The 8,305-nt window shown below is 40.6% G+C and overlaps 1 long non-coding RNA gene across 1 annotated transcript; it reads right to left on the reverse strand.

Annotated features, from left to right (window-relative positions):
- Positions 1 to 340: 340 nt before the first annotated feature.
- Positions 341 to 2,344, reverse strand: LOC127313098 (uncharacterized). Its single transcript, XR_007858797.2, has 3 exons — positions 2,248 to 2,344; positions 1,397 to 1,553; positions 341 to 711 (listed from the first exon to the last, which is right to left on the reverse strand). It is a non-coding gene; the product is annotated as an uncharacterized lncRNA (long non-coding RNA).
- Between the last annotated feature and the right edge of the window lie 5,961 nt (positions 2,345 to 8,305).

Consider the following 8,305-nt stretch of genomic DNA (forward strand, 5'->3'; position numbering starts at 1 on the left):
GCCTGACAGAGAACAATTGGAGATGGCGACTCAACAATGCCACTGCATATATTTGGCTCCTACCCCTGAACCGAATATGATTGCTTAAATAAGGCAGCAGGCTATTTGCTTTATTTTGAAAGAATAAGGAAATAGGCTAGGCAGGCTGCGAGATTTGGTTAACCTAACATTTTGAATGAGGAAAAATCGGAGGGGCTCTAGTGAAACACACCTCTCTCTGTCTATTTGTCCCTCTTCAACTTTTGAGGATTTGAGCTAACAATTTGCCTCTCTGCCTGCCTCTCTCTCCCTCACTCCTTCCCCTTCTCCCTCTCTAATGACTTTCTTGTGTTTTTATATAACTCTTGTTTGTGCCATCTAGAAACAGCTATGTATTCATATGGTTCACATGCAATCAACCTTGTTTATCTTCCCTGTAATTCCCTTGTACATTTGCATGGTCTACCTATTCCTTGTCTATTTACAGAATTAAGCATGCTCATATAATGCAGTGTCGCTCCTAAAGTCTTGGCTCTGTTTTGTGATTGGCTCTGAGATATATATATATACAGTGGTAACCATTAGATTTGGCTTTGCATATGCAGCACCAGCTAGAGCTGTCCTATGCTGCCCTGTTATGTCCTGTGCTGATGCTCCTGGGAACATATCGGTTAGCGGGAGGATGCTGGGAAGACATCGGTGTCGAGCAGCGGGAGGATGCTTTGGTCGAACCTGCAATGGCCAGCCAAGCACAATCTGAGGAATCATAGGTACACACTCTAGCTCTTTCTGATTCTTAAGTCACACACTATTCAGACAACAACATTATTTTTAAAATAATGTACAGTACTTAGATTCTGCAAACCTATATAATATTTTTCTGTTACATAACTTAGTCCTTCTCAACTAAATAACCAAACCTCATGAATAGATATGAGAGCAATGTGCTATAGCTTATTTAGGTCATTCCAGAGAAAAGGTACCCCCTCTGATCCATAATAAGTGTTGCAATTTTAGTTAAAATGTCCTCAACTTTGAACTAAACTTCCAACTCTTATTATGGATTGGAGCAAGTATTACAACAGCAATGAAACAATTAATCTGGGCTTATGTTTGTAAAAATCCTGCCATAGCAATCAAATCAGAACAGAGAAATCATGGCCCTATAAATTCATAAATTTGCTCAATCTCAAAATACTTCATGTGAACCTCATCTATATCCCTGGTGTGTATCATTGCTCTACTGTTTTCACCGGCTCAGCATTGTAAACTTGGATGGTGAAAAATGTTTGCATCAAATATACAATATAGATATGTTTAAGTACCTATATTTTTATTTAAAATCATTTTACTGCAGAAGCTCCCATTGAGAGTGAAACATACTGCAGAAACAATTTTAAGCAGACCAACTACTAACCTCTTCATTGTCTCTAATAACTGTTGGGGAATTAGATAATCAATTCTGATGATTCTTTGGTTGGATTTACGCCTACTGGTGCCTGGTACTCACAAGTAAAGACACCCAAAACTATCGTTCATTCCATATATCATGCGCCAAGTGATTGTTTCGGAACCTGTTAGAAGAGCAACAAACATGATTGAGTAAATCACATATTTGGATTCTGAAGCAAATTGAAATCTGAGACCCAATGTATAAAAAACGCACTGCTTAATTTCCCTAATCACAAAAATATAATTCAAATGGCACCAACGGCTGGAATTTTTGATATTCTAACAACATGCACGGAAGTAGATGATAACAAACAGAAGTTTCCAACTTTACATCAGTTTAATCAAACCAGTATGAATACAGGTGCACTTGTAGCTTATAATATGAATACAAAAGGGATCACAAGATGGTTAAGACACATCGCATGCACATAGAAGCAGAAAAATGAGAATTATGATTTGGCAAAGACTGATATCAGCAGATGAACTATTACTGAAAAAAGCTCAAATCAGGTGGAGATTTTGAATGGTCGAACTGGACATTACCATTTCCTGCGCTCTATTTATTTTTTTAGAGGTGACCTAAAATAATTCTTGAGCCAAAAAAAGTGTGTCAATTTCTTTTTTGAAATCCATGTAGTGTAACATGTAGCTAACATAAGCCTTATTTTACTAATACTTCATCAACCAAAAGTTTTTATTTGAATGGATAGCAACTCTGAATGAGCTGCACACAAGCAAAGGTAAAGGTTCTGAAGGTCAACAGCTTTGAAACATATTATCGAAGAAAATACCAAATAATGCTAAGAGATACAGTACCTGAGCTAATCCTCCGGGAATTGCTCTCTGCCACATGTGAACTGACTAAATCACTCAACATAGGCCAAAGGTTGTGCCTTCAAACAAAATAAACAAAAGTAGTAAATCATTAACATCAGATCCATTCAAAGATGCAGCGTATCATAATTCAACTACCAGTATGGTACCTGCTTGTGCCGACACCAGAACAGTGATGATAACTGGAGCCCATTGATCCACTTCCCATTTGATGCTGACATATTTAGTGGTCTAAAGACCTGCTCACAAAACAATAGAGATGTTACACACATATACTACTGCCTATAAACATGGTAAAAATATGTAAGATACTAATAAAAAAAATAGAGAACATATTATTCCTTAGTTCAAATAGAGTATCTGAAAGAATGCCATGCTTTGTACAAACATGGTCTAGCCGTACATCATTAGAGAAACTCACATTGTTTTTGCAAAGCCCATATGTATTTTAGAAACCTCTTGATATTCCTCGGCATCTCAATATTGTTTAGTTTGGCAAGGCCTAGAAAAAAATGCAATTTAGCACCAACAAAATGCTTTACCATATGCTTGACAGCCACAGCGTCGATGTGGACGAATATGGCATGGCCGACGATGCTTAGTTCTTCCCCAGCTATGCTCAGTTCCTCCAAAACAAAATACCCTGCGAAGGTCAGTACTAAATTTTTCTTGATGTCTATGATTACCGAAATTTTAGTATTTCTTCTAAAACGCAAGAATATATAGTGCACTATAACTACTATAATATGTGTTAAAACATGAATTTAGAGTAAGATGAGGAGTAAGAAAACTTTACCTGTGTCAAGAAGGAAATGATGAATACCACAAATCTAACGGTAGTAGCTGATGCTGCTTTTGATACAGATGTGGATATCATGAGAGCAGAACCAAACTGCAGAAAATATAATGAACATGCCTATTAAGAAGAGAAGAAGAAAAGAACATCGGGGTCTGCAGACTGGTAGAGATAAAGAAAAGAATAAACATGAAGAAATGAAGTGTGATCTATATCTGAAGCATTGCAATGGAAAGGAACAAAGTTGGCCCTGCTTGAGCTATATAGTAGAGAAGGTTTCAGTTGCTAGGTGAGAAAATTCCTTGAGCCCCATTCCATTTAAAATTTTTATCTGTTAGTCAGTGAAATTTACTGTTATTCCCAATACTATAAAATAGAAGCAAACAATATGCATGTAGCATTGATTTATGCAGCATACATTCAAGATACCTGGTCAAGTAACTACAACTCAAGCAGCAAAGTTCTTCTCATTTTGTTCTTATGCTGACAGAACTTGGCATAGCAGAACAATAGTATGTGGACAATATTTGGCCAATAGAACATTAGGATATTACAAACTGAATTTTGGCACCTGATGAAGTTCTTGCTGAAACTTTTCATGCCAAGCTGCATTTCTTGCTTCAGTTATTGTAATGTGTTCTTCAGATGTGCTAACTCTAAGTGATCTCATTTTGGGTTTCATTCATATTCTAGGATGATGTAATCAGAAGTGGACGCCAAGAAGTTGTACATGGTGATGTAACCTCAAATTGACATCTTGCTTTGATATCAGAATAAACGTCCATATCTCCCGTTTGTCCTCTGTCTAGTTGCCAAGGATGCTAACTGGATTTAAGTACGCCCTAGTGTCCATACCTACAGAATTCAGCAGGTTTGCTCATCTTCTCTTAGCTACTTTTAAGCGTCTAGAAATTTTAAGCTTTTAAGTACCTCTTATGTCACAATACTTTCAAGCTTCTAGAAATTTTGTGCGAGCCACAATCACCAAAACCATTTATATGTAATACCAAATAAATGGTTGGTTGGTCTGAGCTTTACATGGCCACACAAACAGAGGAAGAACCAAAACCCTCGAGGAATTAAGAGCATAATTTCATAAGGAAGCCCACATCATCACTCGTTAGAAGCAGAAAGAATTAACTAAAACTTAAAAGCGAAAAGTCAAAAGAGACGAGGAAAAATAATCTTAACATAATATACGCTTTGCACTAAAGAATAAATGTCCCCTTTGAAAACAAAACAATTGTAGTTGAAAATAGATAAGAGTAGCAAAATAAATAGGGATACCCTTTATAGTGTTTGTCCCTGGCCATTTTCTTCTTCCAACTGAATTGACGTTAAGTCAAGTTGGTGGATAAAAGCAATAGCTTGGGTAATCTGGAAAATAGATGCAGACCAGATACCATCTTGCTTCAAGGCATCACTCTGCAAGAAAAAAATATCACAGCCTATACGGGCAAAAAAGAGCATTGGAACACGAGTACTGGGAATAAACTAACAAAAGTTTTGATATTAGATTTGGGGTTTTAATCCCTTTATAAACCAATGTTTGAGATTGTACCTAGACATGATAAATTATTCACAACATACATCTTTGAGATTGTACCAATGTTTATAAACCAATGTTTGAGATTGGAACAAGAGAATCCTCTTGAGGCAAGTACAATCCAGTGTGGGCAAACATACATGTTGTTGGCATTGCTCTTTGCTCCTTTCCCATGGTTTGAGCAGCAATAGCTTCATGCTCATCTCCACCTCTGCAGAAAAAATGCTAGTGATCAGACTTGACTATACTCTACGCATTAGAAAATAGTATGCAATATGCCATGTCAAAACGATACATTTGCTTCTGTATCATGAGCACTTGATCAGCTTTGGATTCTGCAATCATAACTGACATCAAAAATAATTTGATTCTGTAGGCTGTCACTTGCCACATATGATTCCTCTCGTCACCACGTGCGGCGGCTCTAGCATTCATAACCCAGAGCATGCGTAGAAGGAACACCAAATGGCAATTCATAATACCAAAAGATATTACTCCTGCAGAGGAAGCAGACTTGCAATCAGGCTTGTTATAACTTAACCTTGGACAAATCTAAGGGAAAGGGTGTAGCTGAACTAATTACCTAGTATCACTACCGTAGGAAGGCAGTGGGGTTAGGTCTTCTTCCTCTTAGTCAACTGCACATCAGGTAGAGCTTACTTCAACAATTGGCTGTGTCCTGGGGTATTTCAAACATAACTTGGTTTAAGATAGTGATGTGTAGGTATACTAAACAGGGTTGTACAGAAAATTGGTCCAAGGGAAAACTGTTGCTATATTTCCACTTGCAACTAACGTGTAAGTAAGAAACATAATTTACACATGTAAAAATTGTTGAGAACCATAACACTCAATTGCTCTACAAATAAATAGATAAAACTTAGGCATATGTATTCTATTATTTTGTTTGATATTAGTATACTTGATTCTACCCTCATCAAAAACAGAAGCGGTAAAGCTTGAAGCTCATCAGTACCATAGCGGCTAGCTACTGTAATACATGGATAGCAAAAACAGAACAATAAAAAAATCCAGTGCCTTCGGACATTCTGTAACTAAAGAGGTGGAAAGGATATTATATTATATATATACCTAAGCTAGAAGCACGATCATTTACGAAATTGGGAGTTCCTGTTGGCACATTTACACATCCTCGATGGAAGTACAACAAAAGATCCATTTTGATTTCTTTTAAAGAAATAACGAGAGAAAAAATGAGACCGTGATCATTGAAATTACAGCTCAATACCCAATAATGTTCAAACATAGCAAACGAGGCAAAATGGAAGGAAAATACCCATTGTGGAAATGAAGATGATCCACTGGAGGTTGGAGTGCCCTTCTCGAGGTCGACGATGGCAGCAACAGTGCTGCAAACACCACAATATCACAATCATTCAAAACTTTACTGATCCTGAGCAAAAAACGGCTGATTTGCTCATAAGCCTCTGAAATTAGAAGATGCTGGTGAAATTTGAATGAAACTATTGGATCCAAAGTTCATATATATAGCATCATGGCATTATGGAACACTTGGTCTAGGTACAAATAAGTGTCATTTGTCAAATAAAAGAGCAAATAATCTAAGGAATTTGGATTTTTTTTAGGAAGCAACTGAGTCCAACAACGGAACAAAGCTTTCATCAAATCTGTAATTTTTTAACAATGCAAACCTACTTCACAATCACGGACAATTTACACCAAGGAATACCAGCCCGGCCACATCCTACTCCACAATCATCACCAAACTACACCCTGTAAGTGGACATACTACTCAGGCAGGAACCAAACTAAAGAAGTAACTGATGACGGATGGATGAAACAGACACCTCTTACCACGAGCAGACTTAGATAGCAGACCAAGACGAGAACCTTCAATCAGCCGCGTCAACTCGACACAGCAATCTCTAGGAAGGCGATAACCTGTGAGTAAGAAATGAGAAACAAGGAGAATTCACGTCACTTATCAGCCCAGAAACGGGAAAATCGATCAAAAGAGCAGCGACAGAAAGAACACCAGCAACCTGAAAGAATAATCCAAATTGGAAAAGACTCAAACTAAAAAAATCCAAAAGGTAAAGGACAAGAGGAGAAGCAGCAAGGGACCAAATTACAGTCAAAAAGAACACGGGAGCATCCAGAGAAAGAAACGACCCAAGAACAAAAAAATCTCTCGCAGACCCCAAAGAAAAGCGAGCGGATTGGAACAAAATCCCCACCGGTCAAACAAATGTTGATCGTAACCGAACCCAACTTCGAGGCAAAATAAAAGGACGGGAGATCCAGCCAAAGAAACCAACGAGAGGGGAAGTAAATTCCCACCGGTCTTAGAATATCCCCACCAGTCAAACAGAGGTTGACACACGAGGTGAGAGGAGGAGGTGCCTTGCCATTTTTACCGGAGGAGGAGGGCGAGGCTCGGAGGAGCATGGGAGGAGGCGGGGTGCCGGTGACGCAGAGGAGGAGCCGGAGCAGGGAGGGCAGGCCAGCCGGCGCTCCTCCGCGGCCAGCGAGCGCAGGCGCCGCCGCCGCTCTTCTCTGTGTCTAGGGAGCGCGGGCGCAGGAGCCGCCAAGGGAAAGGGCACGCGAGGATTGCCTCAGAGGGTGCTAGGTTTTCACCGTGGGCTGCTCATTTTATATGGGCCTGGTGAAAAAAGATCAACGGACGAAGTCTGCTGGAAGGCTCCATCGGATGGCTCAGAATCCAAACGAACGTGGTGGCTCCGCAGGGGGGTATCATATATACCCCTGGATACAAGGTAGTAATATGAAGCAATAACATGAAAAGCAATGCCCACGGCAAAAGAAAATGGGGAGGAGACATACAGTACAAAGCAGCCGTTATGCAGAGTGGGTGCAATATTGGCTAGGTAGCCCGTGGACCGTAACCCAACCTATTTATAAATCCAATGGACATCTGGCCGTTGTGGCCTGTAGGCTGTAGCCTGTAGGTATAATAAACTGGGCCATGATTAATCCGTAAAAAACAAAACTGGGCCATGATTAAATATAGCGCGCATCACAGAGATGGGCCTTTCTTCATGCGTTGGGCTGTTTTGTTGATCAGTCCGACGGGCCGCGAGGTCCGTACGAAGCGCAACTTGGTCGAGAAGAGAGTGAAGTTTGTTCAGTTTGCTACCTCAAAAAAACATCGTTTGTTCAGTTTGCAATGCTGCAATAGGGTGCGTGCGAAGGGCAACTTGGTCGAGAACAACATGAACTGTTTCGTGCTCAGCTACCAGTAAAGAGTACGTAGTTTCGTGCTCAGCGTCGGTAGTAGTGTATTCAGATCCACCGATGTCGGCCGCCGATGCCGGCTCGCCGGTTACAGGAGCGCAGAGCAAGCGGGGCCACCCCTCGCCGTTGCCCCCGTTGCAGCCGCCCAAGCGCAGGTACATCCAAAGCTTCGAGTCCGTGGAGGATTGAGACTGCGCTTTATTTGCGGCTGCAGCAGCCGGAGATCTGTGCAGAAGAGGGTGGTGTCGGTCAGTCGGTGCCCATATCCGAGTGCGGCGAGCGGGCCAGGGTCAACAGGGAGGGACCGCCGCCGCTGCCGGACTGGTGGGCGTGGCGCAAGTACGGCCAGAAGCCCATCAAGGGAAGAAAAGTGTTGATACGTTACACCGGACTCTGAATCTGTATTGTGAGGGATCAGGACAGAAAGTTAATTTGGATAAATCCACAATTTTCTTTGGGAA

The sequence above is a fragment of the Lolium perenne genome, chromosome 1, assembly GCF_019359855.2.
Source record: "Lolium perenne isolate Kyuss_39 chromosome 1, Kyuss_2.0, whole genome shotgun sequence".
In the NCBI taxonomy this organism is placed as follows: Eukaryota; Viridiplantae; Streptophyta; class Magnoliopsida; order Poales; family Poaceae; genus Lolium; species Lolium perenne.